The following is an 18995-nucleotide window of genomic DNA, read 5'->3' on the forward strand; positions in this document are numbered from 1 at the left end:
TATTCACTCATTTTTATTTTAAGTCTCGTTTACCAGTGAGACGATAACCTTTTAGAGGACAGGAATTCTATTCTATGTAATAGTCCTCTGACTCTTCCACAGTACCTAACTTGGGATCTTGCATGTAGCTGGCAATACATTTCCCTGATCATTTGAGATAACATTCAACAGATAATTCCTCATAAAAACTCTTAGATATAGGAAAATAAATAAAATAAAATTATCTATCAGGATCCTAAACAGCAATATTGTTTTAAAGTTAAGAACAAGAGTAGGGTGCCTATTATTGCTGCTACTATTCGTTATTATTGAGGAGGTTCCTAATCAATGTGATAAGAAAAATGAAGTATTGCAAAGGAAGAGACATATTTGCATTTGAAGTGATGAACAACATGAAAAGCCCAAGAGGATCAAGTAAAATTTTATTGAAGATAATATGAGAATTCACCAAGATACAAAATCAAGAAATCAACATATAAACCTCAAAAGCTTCCCTATATACCATGGGTAATTATGACTTTTAAAATGGAAGAAAGATCCCATTTACAACATCAGCAAAAAATACATAAACTCTTCTGAAGGACTCTAAGAAGATATGAATACATGAGCTGAGATACCATATCTAAATTGTTGTAAAGATGTAAGTTCTCCTCAAATTTATCTATAAATGTAATGCAATCTTATTCAAATCCCATAATTTTTTTTTTTTTTTTTTTTTTTTAAATGCAGAATAGCATTTATTCATTTCTGGTGTTAACCACATCCAGAAGTTCTGTATTTAACAGTATTGAGTTAACAGTATTAATATTGAATCTGCACCAAAACGCATTAATGATTGAGCGCCAGAGTATTTTATACATTCTCTTTCAAGTCTTACGTAATTTTAAAAAGCTACAACATAATTTTTTTTTTTTTTTTTTTTTTTTTGAGAGGGCATCTCTCATATTTATTGATCAAATGGTTGTTAACAACAATAAAATTCAGTATAGGGGGGTCAATGCTCAATGTACAATCATTAATCCATCTCAAGCCTAATTCTCGTCAGTCTCCAATCTTCTGAAGCATAACGAACAAGTTCTTACATGGTGAACGAATTCTTACAGAGTGAATAAATTCTTACATGGTGAACAGTACAAGGGCAGTCATCACAGAAACTTTCGGTTTTGATCATGCAATATGACCTATAAACCATCAGGTCAAATATGAATATTCATTTGATTTTTGTACTTGATTTATATGTTGATCCCACATTTCTCCTATTATTATTATTATTTTTATTTTTAATAAAATGCTGAAGTGGTAGGTAGATGCAAGATAAAGGTAGAAAACATAGTTTAGTGCTGTAAGAAGGCAAATGTAGATGATCAGATGATCAGGTGTGTGCCTATGGACTAAGTATTAATCCAGGCTAGACAAGGGCAGCAAGACATCCACGGATGCAGAAGATTTCTCTCAAAGCAGGGGGGGTGAGGTTCTGAGCCTCACCTCTGTTGATCCCCAAATTCTCACCTGATGGCCCCCCTGCGACTGTGCCTGTCTTAGGTTGTTCCTCCCTTGAGGAATCTTACCCGTCTCTGGCTAACCAGTCATCTTCCGGGGCCATACAGGGAAATGTAAAGTTGGTAAGTGAGAGAGAAGCCATATTGTTTGCAAAGGTTAGCTTTTTACTTCTTTGCAGATTTATGCCCTGTGGCTTCTATGCCCAGCACTTGTCTCGAGGTATCTTTACCACCTGGAGGAATTATGATACTCGGTAAATTCGATATGAGGCACGAATTCTATTTAAAGTTTGTAATTAGGAAGGAAGAAGAAAAGCTATAGATGTAGCATATGAAGGAAACTTGGGAGGATTGATTATTTCTTTGACATATCTTCTTGTATAGTACCTTAAGTATGTATAGGTTTTAAACTACTAACTAATTTGCACACACATATTGACATAATAGGAATACGGTGACATAAACAAAGCAAATCTATAATTACCAGCCATCTCCAGTGAAGCCAAGAAAACCATTTAGGCACCCTAGGCATTTGTGAAAATTTATCTATGATATGATGGATATTTTCCAACTGTACTTGAACCATCAGACAAATTAAAGCAGCCCATTTCTGGGATCTGTTCACATCCCATATGTTCTTTTAACCATAGATAGTCTATAGTCATGAGATTTTGGGGTGCTACAACTTGCACCCCTCCCAACTCCTGGTTGAGTTCCAACAGTACAGATCCAGTCAAATTCGTTGTCTCACTGTATGCACATGCCAGCCTAGACATCTCCCTCCTCCTTCTCATGGCAAGTCCAGGAGATGGTGGGCTGGATGCAGCCACAACCGCAGCATCGTCCGGATCCCTGTGGAGGCTTTTTGATGATCATCCCCCGGCACGAGTCCTCCAGAGAGTGCTGATGCCGGAAGCTCCTCCTCATATCGTATCTTAGTTCATTTTCTGGGTATCCAAGCTAGGCCTTGATCTTCTGCGTAGAAACAAACAGACCCTTTGCCCACACTTTGACATGCCCTCTATACCACTGTGCAGAACTCATTGGAGGTCAGCACACAGGAACTGCTTTTTTTTTTTTTTTTTTAATTAAGAGAAAGGAATATTATCAGAAAAGAGTACCTCCATAGCTGATCATCTGACACCCTTTAAGTGATCAACATTAAGGATATTTAAAGCATGCGTTGATCTTTGATTTACCAATAGTTTTATCCTGTTAAGGAGTAATCCCCCTTTTCTTTCTTTCTTTCTTTTTTTTTTTTTAAATTTTTAATCTACACTTACCTGAAGAATACTATGTTTACTATGCTCTCCCCTATATCAGGTCCCCCCTAACAACCACATTACGGTTACTGTCCATCAGCTTAGCAAAATGTTGTAGAGTCACTACTTGTCCTCTCTGTGTTGTGCAGCCCACCCTCCCCTTTCTCCCTCCCCCCCCCGCATGCTAATCTTAATACCCCCCTTCTTCTTCCCCCCCCTTATCCCTCCCTGCCCACCCATCCTCCCCAGTTCCTTTCCCTTTGGTACCTGTTAGTCCATTTTTGGGTTCTGTAATTCTGCTGCTGTTTTGTTCCTTCAGTTTTTCCTTTGTTCCTATACTCCTCAGATGAGTGAAATCATTTGGTATTTCTCTTTCTCTGCTTGGCTTATTTCACTGAGCATAATACTCTCCAGCTCCATCCATGTTGCTGCAAATGGTTGGATTTTTCCACTTCTTATGGCTGAGTAGTATTCCATTGTGTATATGTACCACATCTTCTTTATCCATTCATCTACAGATGGACATTTAGGTTGCTTCCAATTCTTGGCTATTGTAAATAGTGCTGCGATAAACATAGGAGTGCATCTGTCTTTCTCAAACTTGATTGCTGCGTTCTTAGGGTAAATTCCTAGGAGTGGAATTCCTGGGTCAAATGGTAGGTCTGTTTTGAGCATTTTGATGCACCTCCATACTGCTTTCCACAATGGTTGAACTAATTTACATTCCCACCAGCAGTGTAGGAGGGTTCCCCTTTCTCCACAGCCTCGCCAACATTTGTTGTTGTTTGTCTTTTGGATGGCAGCTATCCTTACTGGTGTGAGGTGATACCTCATTGTAGTTTTAATTTGCATTTCTCTGATAATTAGCGATGTGGAGCATCTTTTCATGTGTCTCTTGGCCATCTGTATTTCTTTTTTGGAGAACTGTCTGTTCAGTTCCTCTGCCCATTTTTTAATTGGGTTATTTGTTTTTTGTTTGTTGAGGCGTGTGAGCTCTTTATATATTCTGGACGTCAAGCCTTTATCAGATCTGTCATTTTCAAATATATTCTCCCATACTGTAGGGTTCCTTTTTGTTCTATTGATGGTGTCTTTCGCTGTACAGAAGCTTTTCAGCTTAATGTAGTCCCACTTGCTCATTTTTGCTGTTGTTTTCCTTGCCCGGGGAGATATGTTCAAGAAGAGATCACTCATGTTTATGTCTAAGAGGTTTTTGCCTATGTTTTTTTCCAAGAGTTTAATGGTTTCGTGACTTACATTCAGGTCTTTGATCCATTTTGAGTTTACCTTTGTATATGGGGTTAGACAATGGTCCAGTTTCATTCTCCTACATGTAGCTGTCCAGTTTTGCCAGCACCATCTGTTGAAGAGACTGTCATTTTGCCATTGTATGTCCATGGCTCCTTTATCAAATATTAATTGACCATATATGTTTGGGTTAATTTCTGGGGTCTCTAATCTGTTCCACTGGTCTGTGGCTCTGTTCTTGTGCCAGTACCAAATTGTCTTGATTACTATGGCTTTGTAGTAGAGCTTGAAGTTGGGGAGTGAGATCCCCCCTACTTTATTCTTCTTTTTCAGGATTGCTTTGGCTATTCGGGGTCTTTGGTGTTTCCATATGAATTTTTGAATTATTTGTTCCAATTCATTGAAGAATGTTGCTGGTAATTTGAGAGGGATTGCATCAAATTTGTATATTGCTTTCGGCAGGATGGCCATTTTGACGATATTAATTCTTCCTAGCCATGAGCATGGGATGAGTTTCCATTTATTAGTGTCCCCTTTAATTTCTCTTAAGAGTGACTTGTAGTTTTCAGAGTATAAGTCTTTCACTTCCTTGGTTAGGTTTATTCCTAGGTATTTTATTCTTTTTGATGCAATGGTGAATGGAATTGTTTTCCTGATTTCTCTTTCTATTGATTCGTTGTTAGTGTATAGGAAAGCTACAGATTTCTGTGTGTTGATTTTGTATCCTGCAACTTTGCTGTATTCCGATATCAGTTCTAGTAGTTTTGGAGTGGAGTCTTTAGGGTTTTTTATGTACAGTATCATATCATCTGCAAATAGTGACAGTTTAACTTCTTCTTTACCAATCTGGATTCCTTGTATTTCTTTGTTTTGTCTGATTGCCGTGGCTAGGACCTCCAGTACTATGTTAAATAACAGTGGGGAGAGTGGGCATCCCTGTCTGGTTCCCGATCTCAGTGGAAATGCTTTCAGCTTCTCGCTGTTCAGTATAATGCTGGCTGTGGGTTTATCATATATGGCCTTTATTATGTTGAGGTACTTGCCCTCTATTCCCATTTTGCTGAGAGTTTTTATCATGAATGGATGTTGAATTTTGTCAAATGCTTTTTCAGCATCTATGGAGATGATCATGTGGTTTTTGTCTTTCTTTTTGTTGATGTGGTGGATGATGTTGATGGATTTTCGAATGTTGTACCATCCTTGCATCCCTGGGATGAACCCCACTTGGTCATGGTGTATGATCCTTTTGATATACTGTTGAATTCTGTTTGCTAATATTTTATTGAGTATTTTTGCATCTACGTTCATCAGGGATATTGGTCTGTAATTTTCTTTTTTGGTGGGGTCTTTGCCTGGTTTTGGTATTAGGGTGATGTTGGCTTCATAGAATGAGTTTGGGAGTATTCCCTCTTCTTCTATTTTGTGGAACACTTTAAGGAGAATGGGTATTATGTCTTCTCTGTGTGTCTGATAAAATTCCGAGGTAAATCCGTCCGGCCCTGGGGTTTTGTTCTTGGGTAGTTTTTTGATTACTGTTTCAATTTCTTTGCTTGTAATTGGTTTGTTTAACTTTTGTGTTTCTTCCTTGGTCAGTCTTGGGAGGTTGTATTTTTCTAGGAAGTTGTCCATTTCTTCTAGGTTTTCCAGCTTGTTGGCATATAGGTTTTCATAGTAGTCTTTAATAATTCTTTGTATTTCTGTGGAGTCTGTCGTGATTTTTCCATTCTCATTTCTGATTATGTTGATTTGTGTTGACTCTCTTTTTCTCTTAATAAGTTGGGCTAGAGGCTTATCTATTTTGTTTATTTTCTCAAAGAACCAGCTCTTGGTTTCGTTGATTTTTGCTATTGTTTTATTCTTCTCAATTTTGTTTATTTCTTCTCTGATCTTTATTATGTCCCTCCTTCTGCTGACTTTAGGCCTCATTTGTTCTTCTTTTTCCAGTTTTAATAATTGTGATGTTAGACTATTCATTTGGGATTGTTCTTCCTTCTTCAAGTGTGCCTGGATTGCTATATACTTTCCTCTTAAGACTGCTTTCGCTGCATCCCACAGAAGTTGGGGCTTAGTGTTGTTGTTGTCATTTGTTTCTATATATTCCTTGATCTCTATTTTGATTTGTTCATTGATCCATTGATTATTTAGTAGCATGTTGTTAAGCCTCCATGTGTTTGTGAGCCTTTTTGTTTTCTTTGTAGAATTTATTTCTACTTTCATACCTTTGTGGTCTGAAAAATTGGTTGGTAGAATTTCAATATTGTGGAATTTACTGAGGCTCTTTTTGTGAGCTAGTATGTGGTCTATTCTAGAGAATGTTCCATGTGCACTTGAGAAGAATGTATATCCTGTTGCTTTTGGATGTAAAGTTCTATAGATGTCTATTAGGTCCATCTGTTCTAGTGTGTTGTTCAGTGCCTGTGTGTCTTTACTTATTTTCTGCCCGGTGGATCTATCCTTTGGGGTGAGTGGTGTGTTGAAGTCTCCTACAATGAATGCATTGCAGTCTATTTCCCTCTTTAGTTCTGTTAGTATTTGCTTCACATATGCTGGTGCTCCTGTATTGGGTGCATATATATTTAGAATGGTTATATCCTCTTGTTGGACTAAGCCCTTTATCATTATGTAGTGGCCTTCTTTATCTCTTGTTACTTTCTTTGTTTTGAAGTCTATTTTGTCTGATATTAGTACTGCAACCCCTGCTTTCTTCTCACTGTTGTTTGCCTGAAATATGTTTTTCCATCCCTTGACTTTTAGTCTATGCTTATCTTTGGGTTTAAGGTGAGTTTCTTGTAAGCAGCATATAGATGGGTCTTGCTTTTTTATCCATTCTATTACTCTATGTCTTTTGATTGGTGCATTAAGTCCATTTACATTTAGGGTGACTATTGAAAGATATGTACTTATTGCCATTGCAGGCTTTAGATTCGTGGTTACCAAAGGTTCAAGGTTAGCTTCTTTAGTATCTTACTGCCTAACTTAGCTTGCTTATTGAGCTGTTATATACACTGTCTGGAGAGTCTTTTCTTCTCTCCCTTCTTATTCCTCCTCCTCCCTTCTTCATATGTTGTGTGTTTTGTTCTGTGCTCTTTTTAGGGGTGCTCCCATCTAGAGCAGTCCCTGTAGGATGCCCTGTAGAGGTGGTTTGTGGGAAGCAAATTCCCTCAGCTTTTGCTTGTCTGGGAATTGTTTGATCCCACCATCATATTTAAATGATAGTCGTGCTGGATACAGTATCCTTGGTTCAAGGCCCTTCTGTTTCATTGCATTAAGTATATCATGCCATTCTCTTCTGGCCTGTAGGGTTTCTGTTGAGAAGTCTGATGTTAGCCTGATTGGTTTTCCTTTATAGGTGACCTTTTTCTCTCTAGCTGCCTTTAAAACTCTTTCCTTGTCCTTGATCCTTGCCATTTTAATTATTATGTGTCTTGGTGTTGTCCTCCTTGGATCCTTTCTGTTGGGGGTTCTGTATAATTCCATGGTCTGTTCGATTATTTCCTCCCCCAGTTTGGGGAAGTTTTCAGCAATTATTTCTTCAAAGACACTTTCTATCCCTTTTCCTCTTTCTTCCTCTTCTGGTATCCCTATAATACGAATGTTTTTCCTTTTGTATTGGTCACATATTTCTCTTAGTGTTGTTTCATTCCTGGAGATCCTTTTATCTCTCTCTATGTCAGCTTCTATACGTTCCTGTTCTCTGGCTTCTATTCCTTCAATGGCCTCTTGCATCTTATCCATTCTGCTTATAAATCCTTCCAGGGATTGTTTCACTTCTGTGATCTCTTTCCTGACATCTGTGATCTCCTTCCGGACTTCATCCCACTGCTCTTGCATTTTTCTCTGCATCTCATCCCACTGCTCTTGCATTTTTCTCTGCATCTCATCCCATTGCTCTTGCATTTTTTTCTGCATCTCTGTCAGCATGTTCATGATTTTTATTTTGAATTCTTTTTCAGGAGGACTAGTTAGGTCTGTCTCCTTCTCAGGTGTTGTCTCTGTGATCTTTGTCTGCCTGTAGTTTTGCCTTTTCATGGTGATAGAGATAGTCTGCAGAGCTGGTACAAGTGACCGCTGGAAGAGCTTCCCTTCTTGTTGGTTTGTAGCCTTTTCCTGGGAGAATAGCGACCTCTAGTGGCTTGTGCTGGGCAGCTGTGCGCAGACAGGGCTTCTGCTTCCTGCCCAGTTGCTTTGGGGTTTATCTCCACTGTTGCTGTGGGCTTGGCCTGGCTGGGGCTGTTCCTCCAAAATGGTGGAGCCCCGTTAGAGGGGGAGCAGCCAGGAGACTATTTATCTCCGTAAGGGGCCTCTGTGCTCCCTGCTGCCCAGGGGGTTAGAGTGCCCAGAGATCCCCAGATTCCCTGCTTCTGGTCTAAGTGACCTGTCCTGCCCCTTTAAGATTTCCAAAAAGCACTCTCCAAACCAAAACAACAACAGCAACAATGAGAGAGGGAACAGAAAGGAAAAAAAAAAAAGAAAAAACACGCGATTTTTTTTTTTTTCCTCAGGTGCCGGTCCCAGGCACCCGCGCACTGGTCCTGCTGCCCTGTCTCCCTAGCACCAGGGTCCCTGTCCTTTCAAGGCTTCCAAAAAGCACCCACCCACCGGTCCCGCAGGGAAGGAACGCTCAATATTCTTTGTCCTCAGGCACTGGTCCCACGCACCCGCTCACCAGTCCTGCCGCCCTGCCTCCCTAGCACCGGGGTCCCTGTCCCTTCAAGGCTTCCAAAAAGCACTTGGCAAAAAGAGAGAAAAAAAAGGGGAAAAACGCGCGATTTCTTCCGTCCTCAGGTGCTGGTCTCAGGCACCCACCCACCGGTCCCACAGGGAAAAATGCGGGATATTCTTTGTCCTCAGGTGCCGGTCCCAGGCACCCGCTCACCAGTCCCGCCGCCCTGCCTCCCTAGCACCGGGGTCCCTGTCCCTTTTAGGCTTCCAAAAAGCACTCGCAGAAAAGAGAAAAAAAAAAAGGGGAAAAACGCGCGATTTCCTCTGTCCTCAAGTGCCGGTCTCAGGCACCCGCCCACCGGTCCCGCAGGGAAAAACGGGGGATATTCTTTGTCCTCAGGCGCCGGTCCCAGCCACCCGCTCACCAGTCCCGCCACCGTGCCTCCCTAGCACTGGGGTCCCCGTCCCTTCAAGGCTTCCAAAAAGCGCTTGCCAAAAAGAGAAAAAAAAAAAAGGGGGAAAAACGCGTGACCTCCTCCGTCCTCAGGCACCGGTCTCAGGCACCCGCCCCCAGGTCTCGCAGGGAGAAACGCGGGATATTCTTTGTCCTCCGGCGCTGTTCCCAGGCACCTCCTCACCGGTCCCGCCACCCTGCCTCCCCAGCAACGGGGGCCCGTCCCTCTAAGGCTTCCAAAAAGCGCTCGCCAAAAAAAAAACTGCTCCGGTTTCTCTCCACCCGCCGGGAGCCGGGGGGAGGGGCGCTCGGGTCCCGCCGGGCTGGGGCTTGTATCTTACCCCCTTCACAAGGCGCTGGGTTCTTGCAGGTGTGGATGTGGTCTGGATGTTGTCCTGTGTCCTGTGGTTTCTATTTTAGGAAGATTTTTCTTTGTTATATTTTCATAGCTCTATGTGTTTTGGGGAGGAGATTTCCACTGCTCTACTCACGCCGCCATCTTGGCTCCCGCCCCCATAATTTTTTTTAATGAAGGTATCATTGATATAAAATCTTATGCTCAGGTTTCACATGAGCAACACTGTGGTTACTACATTCCCCCCTATTATAAAGTCCCCCCCCACACACACCCCATTACAGTCACTCTCCATCAGCGTAGTAAGATGCTATAGAGTCACTCCTTGTCTTCTCTGTGCCCAAAACTCTTAGTTCAATAACCCAGTTAAAATGTAAGTTATGACTTTTTAGCCAAAATGCAAAATATTTAAATCTTCGATGAAAGTAAAAAAGGAACAGAAATCATCTCCTGAGCCATGAGATGGTTGCAGTACTTAACAAATTTTATTATGCTGGCAACTTAAAAAGATAGGAATCTTCAATAGTTGTCAGAGGAGTAGGACTCAGATTTCTGAAAAATGAAGTGGAATTAAAATTATCTGCATTTTCATAACTGACAAAATTTATATATATATATATATATATATATATATATTTGGTGTGGAACTTGAAGGTTGAAAAATATCATTATCTGTCTTTATCTATAAATCACACCTAGAATCTGTAAAGCACTCTTCCTTTGGGAACTATTCAAATCTAGAAGTCTCTAGATGATAAAGGGGAGAAGAGAAAGAAGAAAAACATAGGAAAAAAGGGGAGAGCAAAGAAAAACTTTTCAGGTGAAGAATTCTACAAATGACTATACTGGGAGGAAATACCCTTGCTCTGCAGGAAAACATATTCCCGTGTCCTCCGTAATTCAAGGTGCTTTTCTTTCATTTCTGGAAATGAAAACAATTCCACAGTTTAAACCACCAGTTATAGCAGGACCAGTTCCTTGTTTTTGGAGCCCAAGAAAAAGGGTTAAGTCCAAGGGGAAGCAGTAAAACCCGTGCTCCCATCACATACTTGGATGTGTGTGCCTGTATCACAGTATTTGCTACATGTATGTGATCACCTGTTTACTGGTCAGTCTCTTGGATTGTGGGCTCCTTGAGGGCAGGGATCAGACTTTATTGTCATTGTCATTCCTGTGCCTGACATAGTGCTTGATACGTACTGAATATTTAATAAATGTTTGTTGAATAAATAAATAACATTTTGTTTACACATCAATAAAATAAACAAATTCATTTTTGATGCAAATTTTTATTCCAAAATGCTGAGAATTTCTTCTCAATTCTTTAAAACAAACAGTCAAACAGACAAAAACCAAAACAACAACGACAACAACAACATCCGGGGAGAAAAGAAAATCTTCCTGTAAGTTAACTCTACTCATGAATCATTAGTGGCTTTTGCAGAATATTGTAATTATCACAACTAATATCTACTGGGCTGCCAGGCATCTGTGATCAGCTTTTCATATTTAATCCTCACAGTAACCTTATATGATACATGTTATTATTATTACCCCATTTTACAAACGAGGAAACTGAGATACAGAGAGGTTATATAACTTGTCCTAAACCATCAAGCTAGTACTGAGAGGCAGCGCTGAAATCCAAACTCAGTTCTGATTCCAAAGCCTGGGTTTGACCTGTATGGAAAAAAGGGGTTTAAAACAGCTGTTACTTTAACCTTAATTTTGAGAGCACTAAATATAGAGATAGCTTTTCAAACTTCATCTACCCTTCTGGGAAACCTCTATGAGAATTACATTTTCCCTTTTTATTTCTTTTCCCTAATCATCTCCCATGATTAAATATCTAATTAGCCTGTGGTCATGGAGACTTCAGAGATTTAAAACCCTGTTGCATGCGAATCAGTGAAAATGGTGAGTAAGGACATCTGAAAATTTATCCCTCTGTAAAAACAATGACAACAACCAAAATCTGGCACAAATAGTCAAATCACCTTTCTCAGAACTCTGGAAATTTAACCCATGGGCTTACAGCAATGTGGGGAGCATTTATTCAAGAAAGACATTAATTTCTGTGCAGTGAGATCTGTGTTGCTTTAAGTTGTCATAGACCTTTGCTCTCCATCCGGTGGTAGCCTTGAAAAACAACCCACATCCCAGGTGCCGGAGGGAGCAGGACTGAGTTCCTTCAGAGCCTCCTCCCCAAAGACTTGTTTCCGTTTGGGCTGTCTAGTGGTTCCCTGGAGGACCTTACTTGAAAGGCTTGTCTTTGACCTGACTGGGCGCTGCCTAGTGCTAAAAGCCTCTCCTCACAGGCCATTTTTTGAAAACAGTAACAGGTAAATGTTTTAAATGTGGTAAGTATGTGAGGCAGTGGACAAAAAACAGCCTAACCGAAAAGCTTAAAAGAAAAAGCCGAGCGGTGAGATGTCCATAGAGACTGTGAAATGCTCCGACAAATTCCTGGCAAGCTGGGAAGACCATGAGACACACTCCTGGGATTCTAGAAAAAAAACCATTAGCACTAATGAATGAGTTCAGCAGGGTTCTGGAATACAAAATCAGTAAGCAAAAATTAGCTGTATTTCTATACACTAGCAATAAACAATCCAAAAATGAAATTAAGAATACAATTCCAAGTATAACAGCATCACAAAGAATAAAAGTTTTCGGAAAAAATTTAACCAAGGAAATGGAAGATTCATACACTGAAAAGTATGAAACATGGTTGAAAGAAATTAAAGATTTAAATAAATGAAAGACATGCCGTGTTCATGGATCAGAAGACAGCATTGTTAGAATGTCACTACTCTCCAAATTGATCTATGGTTTCAGCACAATCCTCATCAAAATGCCAGCTGACTTCTTTCCAGAAATTGACAGACTCATTCTCAAATTCACATGGCAACTCAGGGGACTCAGAACAGCACACACAATCTTGATAAAGGCCAAAATGGGAGGACTCACACACCCTGGTTTCAAAACCCAATTCAAAGCTACAGCAATCACAGTGTGGTGCTGGCACAAGGACACACATATAAATCAATGGATCCGAGTTGACAGCTCAGAAATAAACCTTTCCATTTATGGTCTATTGATTTTCAACAAGGGTGCCAAAACAATTCAGTGTGGAAAGAATTCCAAATGGTGCTGGAACAAACTGTATATCCACATGCAAAATAATGAAGATGGACTCCTAACTTCACACCATATGTAAAAATGAACTCAAAATAGATCAAATACCTAAACGGAAGAGCTAAAGCAATACGAATTTTAGAAGAATTTTAGAAGAAGTAAATTTTTATGACCTTGGATTAGGCAACAGTTTCTTAGATACGACACAAAAAGCAGAACTAACCAAAGGAAACATAGATAAATGGGACTTTGCTTGGAGCTTTCTAGTTTCCCAACGCTAGTTATTGAAGAGGCTGTCTCTTCCTCATTCCTTTACCATGTATGTGTGGGTTTATATCTGGGCTGTTCCATTGATCTATGGGTATGTTTCATTCATATGAAATGTCCAGAACAGGCAAATCCATATGGACGGAAAGTAAATTAAGTAATAGTTGCCAGGTCCTGGCAGAAGGGGAAAAAGCTGAGTTAACAGCTAATGCATATAGTACTTCTTTTTAGGGGTGATGAAAATATCCTGGAACTAGATAGTGGTGATTATTGTACAACCTCATGAATATACCAAAACCCACTGAATTGTATACTTTATAATGATGCATTTTATGTTACGTGGATTATATCTCAGTTTTTAAAAGAGAGCCACATTATAACACATAGCGCACTGGTAGCCAGAGGACCAAACATGTCAGTAGATGGAGGAAAGGAGAGTGACAACCCAGACTCTTCCAGAACGAAGTTGAGAGGGAGTCAGCCGTGAGGCTGGGAGCAGTGCCGTTTGTTCCTGCTTTGGGAACTCCCCTTTTCCTTTCCTTGTCTGCTTTTCTCAATATGTCTAGTACCATTAACTGGTTTCTTTTGCAACACTGGTTAATATTCACTAATGTAATGTTATGAAGACAAAGAATGTGAGTGTCACATGTCTGGTTAAGTACAGTTGCTCAAACTTGGAGGCTTTGAATAAATATCCTTTGCTTGAAAAAAAAAAAAACTGGTGTTAAAAACTTCGAGATCACTGGTGGGCTCTGTACAAGTAAGCCCCCACACTTCCCCATCTTCTCCTGCCCACTTTCATGTGGGCAGTACGTGTGTGCCTCTCTCGTAAGGGTCTCGGGTTTGCCAGCCCCACCACCCCAACATGTCCTGCCACATAGGTGTGATGCCACGGAGGGGATGGATCTATGCCAGTGAGTGTTGTGGGATGTGTGGGTGGCTTGGGCCCCTTAGTTCAGAGCCTGTCTGGAGGGGGCAGAGAGGTAACAGTGCCTGGGGTGGGGATGGCAGTGGATATCTGTGTTTTCCTTTGTCCCGTGGACTGTCCCTCCCCTGCCCATTTTCTAGGGGGTGTCCAGTGGTTTCTTATCAACATCTAGGATCTCATTGGATCATTGGGTTTGTTCACTAGAAGCTGATGCCTTGCCCATCAGTCGAGGGTATATTTTGCTGACAAATGAGTGTGAGCAACTCATGAGAAGAAATGGTTTTCAGACATCTTAGCTTAGGGAGTTATCGTGGACCCAGAATGATTCATGGCTGTTTTCTCTGTTGGAGACCACCAACTTTCTGGGGGAGGGGCATGGGAGTAGAGCAGGGGGCTGAGAGGGGATGTCTGTCGTTTTCATACTTATATGCACCTGTCGCTCAGTCTCAGCACATGGTAGCCATTCAATAAATGTCTTAATCGATGAACCCTACCTGATAACATTGTACAGCAATAAATTGGCCAACTTAGAAGAAATGGACAGCTTCCTGGAAAAATGCAACCTTCCAAGACTGATCCAGGAAGAAACAGAAAATCTGAACAGACCCATTACCAGCAATGGAATCGAATTGGTAATCAAAAATCTTCCCCCGAAACTCCCCCAAAACCAAACTCCAAGTTCATATGGCTTCACGGCTGAATTCAACCAAACACTGAAGAAGAGCCAATAGGATCCTTCTTAAAGTATTCCACAAAGTAGAGGAGGGAACACTTCTAAACTCACCTTATGAGGCCAGCATCACTCAAATTAGAGTCCACATTGGTTTCAAGTACACAACATAGTGATTTTAGTGATTTGGCAGTTATCTTATTAAATGCTCACCCCAACCAGTGTAGTTACTGTCAACATAGAAAGATGTTACAGAGCTATTAACTGTATTCTCTATGCTGTACTTTCCATCCCTGTGACTAATTTATACTATGATTGAATATGATTACATAAATGATCCGATATCTTTAATAGATATAGGCGTAATTAGATAATGTGTTCTTGTGTGAGTTTTGGAAGACTGTGTCTTTCGAAGAATCTCTTTTGTAAGGGAGGAAAGTTTTCCTCCACCTTCTTAGGGACCCAGGCTGGGCCTCTGGTTAGACTAGGGAAGATTAACAAAGGAAAGGCACACAAATTTAATAGAAAATTTCACAGCACAGAAGGCTTTCTCAGGAAACGAAAACCTGAGAAAAAGTGAAACCTGAGTATTTTATGCTAAGTGTGATGACCATGGATAGTCGTATAGCAAGGATAGGTCATAGAGTGTGAGGTAAGGGCAGTAAATTGGAGGACACAGCAAGGCCTGCCTGTTAGGGTGCTTCTCAGCGTTCTTTCATAAGGACAGTCCTTTCCTCAAGGTGGAGGGAGGGCGCCTGTCACGAGGGTTTTAGGACCGGTTTCGGGAGAGGAAGGTTAGATGGACCTTCCTCGCTGTTTTCTCAAACCCCTTCAGCTTGAAATAGTCAGTGTGGCCAGGTGCTCTCTTTTGAGATCGCATGTCCTGAGCCTCGTAAGTTTTATCTAGCCCAGGTTATTAAATTTGTGAGCAGAATTATTCATTCTATTGCTTTATTATACTTCTAATATCCATGGGATCAGTAGCGATGGCCTCCCTTTCATTTCTTACATTATTTTATCTTCTTTTTTTCCTCAGCCTGGCTAGAGATTTATCAATTTTATTGATCTTTTCAAAGAACCAACTTTTGGTTTTATTTCCCCCCCGCTATTGTTTTCCCGTGTTTAATTTCATAGATTACTGCTCCAGTATTTATTGTTATTTTTTTCCTGCGTACTTTGGACTTTTCTTGTAATAGCTCCCTAAAACGGAATCTTAGATTATTGACTTTAAATCTTTCCCCTCTAATAAATACACAATTCAAATCTATTGGTTTCTCTCTAAGCACTGCTCTCATTGCATCCCACACATGTTGATAACTGCCTTTTCATTCTCAGTTAATTTGAAATATTTAAAGTTTCTCTTCAGATCTTCTTTGGGCCATGTGTTACTTAGAAGTTGTATTTAATCTTCAAGTGTTTTGGGATTTTCCACCTATCTTTCTGTTACTGACTTCTAGCTTAATTCCACTGTGATCTGAGAGTATATGTTACATGACTTTTAGTGCTTTAGCTTTGTTAATGTGTTTCATGGCCCATAACGTAGTCTGTTTTGGTGGATGTTCCGTGTGAGCTTGCTTCAGAAGGATGTGTATTCTATTGCCGGATGAATTGTTCTTCACATATTAATTAAGTCCAGTGGATTGGTGATGCGATTGACTTTCGCTATGTACTTAACTGATTTTTCTACCGGTTGGATTTGTCCTGAAGGGAAGCAGATTACACGACACACAAATAACGTCACTTTGGCAGGTGAATTACTTTGAGCTTGAAGGCAACCAAGACACAGCACACTCAAGACAAACTTTCACCTCCCCCTTAGCTACCTAAACTATGTACCCCCTTTATCTGATTCCCATCTGTGTCCCTTATGATAAACTGGTAAATGTAAGCAAGTGTTTCTCGAGTTCTGTGGACTACAACTCTAGCAAAAGTAATCTGAGAGTCCATAGGAACCTGGTTTCCAGGCAGTCAGGAGCACAGGTAAACTGGACTTGTAATTGTTGTCAAAGTGGCAGTCTTGTAGGACATAGTGTCAGAATCGAGTTCAATTTGTAAGACACCCAGTGTCCACGGAGAACTGGAGAATCGCTCGGTGGTGTTGGAGAACACAGCAGACACTATTACAATCCCTATTTTGATACATTTAGGCCAGGCCATTTATGTTTCAAGAGCTTGATATTGATATAGTTGCACTGATACCTACCATATTTCTTAGTTTTCTACTCACCGTCCTTGCTCAATGCTTCTACATTTTCCTGCCTCCTGTACTTTTAAACGAGCAATTGCATTTCCTATTTTCTCATATAAAATGAACGAACTGAACTTTTTAGTGGTTGTCATGGTGCTTGCAGCTGAAAACGGACCCAGTGTTTTAAAACTATACAGCTTCACAGCAACACAAAGTGCTTCCTTGACATCTGCAACCAAGCCCTCAAACAGCCCAAAGCAAGCTCCTCAACACACTACTCCACGGATGATTTTCCCCTGGCCAAAAAAAACCAACAACACCCCCCGTTTCACAGTCACCAAAGACTATTTCAAAGCAGCAAAAAAATAAAGATTCAGACAATACAACCACATGTTCCATAGGAACCCGCGGGGAGTCGCCCCGCACTGTTCGCAAGAAACCCTGCTGACTTCCCTAAGCCTTGAAGCCTTGCGTTATTTAGCCACGGTCCCCGAGAACCAGCCCCTGTGCACAGATAGACAGGTCGGCTGCTTTTACGGGACCCTGGGAGTGTGTATGCATAATGCTACACCTGCAGAGCCCAGGGCATTCGCAACCCTACTCGATCAGACCGGGAAGATCTACGTTACACGAACACGTGAAAGCCTCGGGTAACTGTAGGCCGTCAGTGTGAAAAAACGAGTAATAGGACCTCGCTGTCATAAACCGCCGAATCTATTCTAATCTTCTCTTTGACAAACGCTTAGTCTCCCCCGAGAGGGAGGTGCATTGAAACATCCCAACCTTGTAGAATACAAAGGATGCTATTTACTGCAATACCAGGTCGATGCGTGGAGCGGACGGAGCAAGCTCCTATTCCATCTCCCTGCTCCAAAAATCCATTTAATATATTGTCCTCGGATAGAGGACGTATCAGATATTAAACTGATAAGAACAGATACTACACTTGATCTTAGCCAAAAGGCCGAGAAGCGATAACCGCAGCAACTCGTTCCAGGCCGCACCCTGCCTCTCACACCTCTTTAAGCTCACGGTGAGAAATCTCGCCAGCAGCCAAAGGCACACCCTCTTCCCTAGACTTGAAAGCCTATTACAGCCCCACAACCTGTAGGACTGTTTCTCTTATTTGGGGTTTCACGCTTTTGGGGTTTTTTGGTCCCATAGTTCCCAGACGAACTAGCCACTTCAAATTTGCATGCCCCGCCCTTCCCGCCTTCGGTGCTCGCCCACTCGCCTGGAAACGGAAACGCGCCTAGCCACAAAGCTCCTTCAGCCTCGTTTCCCTGGAGAAGTCCTGGAGCGGGAATAGACACGAACAGCTTTATGGGACTTTTCTTTCAAACGTAGAGCGACGTTGAAACAGTTTTAGGGTGAACGCTCACCACCTAACATCATTTGACCGCCGTGTGTTCTATATATGTACACATACACAGGCGCAGATACAAATACGTCCGTCCCTCTCTGCTTTTACCAACCTGCCTTGCCCTGGAAGAAGTGTTTTTAAAGAGATGAGCTCAGCAACCCTTTCCTCTCCCTAAGTGTTTTCTTTCTTTCTTTCTTCTTTTCTTTTCTTTTCTTTCCTTTCTTTTTCTTTCTTTCTTTCTTTTCTTTCTTTCTTTCTTTCTTTCTTTCTTTCTTTCTTTCTTTCTTTCTTTCTTTCTTTCTTTCTTTCTTTGTTTCTTTCTTTTTTCTTTCTTTCTTTTCTTTTCTTTCTTTCTTTCTTTCTTTCTTTCTTTCTTTCTTTCTTTCTTTCTTTCTTTCTTTCTTTCTTTCTTTCTTTCTTTCTTTCTTTCTTTCTTTCTTTCTTTCTTTCTTTTTTTCTTTCTTTCTTTCTTTCTTTCTTTCTTTCTTTCTTCTTTCTTCCTTCCTTCCTTCCTTCCTTCCTTCCTTCCTTCCTTCCTTCCTTCCTTCCTTCCTTTCCTTTCTTTCTTCTTCTTTCTTTCTTTTTTTCATTCTTTCTTCTTTCTTTCTTTCTTTCTTTTCTTCTTTCTTCTTTCTTTCTTCCTTTCTCTCTTTCTCTTTTTCTTTCTCTTTCTTTCTTTCTCTCTCTCTCTCTCTCTCTCTCTTTCTTTCTTTCTTTCTTTCTTTCTTTCTTTCTTTCCTTTTCTTCTTCCTTTTTTTGAGCCGTTCTATCTGTAAATGTCTGGCTTTTTAAACAGAATAAAACTCATTCCATCTTGCGCCCCAACAGCGAGGACCCTCTTAAGAACTTGTCGACACCAAAGACCTCCAGGGAACACGCCCACAGAGAAACGGGTTGCGTTTCTCTCTTGCTGCAAAATGAGAGGACCGACGCCATGGCGAACCGTGGGGCATCTCCGTGA

At 40.9% G+C, this 18995-nt stretch overlaps 1 non-coding gene across 1 annotated transcript; it reads right to left on the reverse strand.

Annotated features, from left to right (window-relative positions):
• Nucleotides 1–17457: 17457 nt before the first annotated feature.
• Nucleotides 17458–17647, reverse strand: LOC140849371 (U2 spliceosomal RNA). Its single transcript, XR_012131107.1, has one exon. It is a non-coding gene; the product is annotated as a U2 spliceosomal RNA (small nuclear RNA).
• Between the last annotated feature and the right edge of the window lie 1348 nt (nucleotides 17648–18995).

The sequence above is a fragment of the Manis javanica genome, chromosome 4 (assembly GCF_040802235.1).
Source record: "Manis javanica isolate MJ-LG chromosome 4, MJ_LKY, whole genome shotgun sequence".
In the NCBI taxonomy this organism is placed as follows: Eukaryota; Metazoa; Chordata; class Mammalia; order Pholidota; family Manidae; genus Manis; species Manis javanica.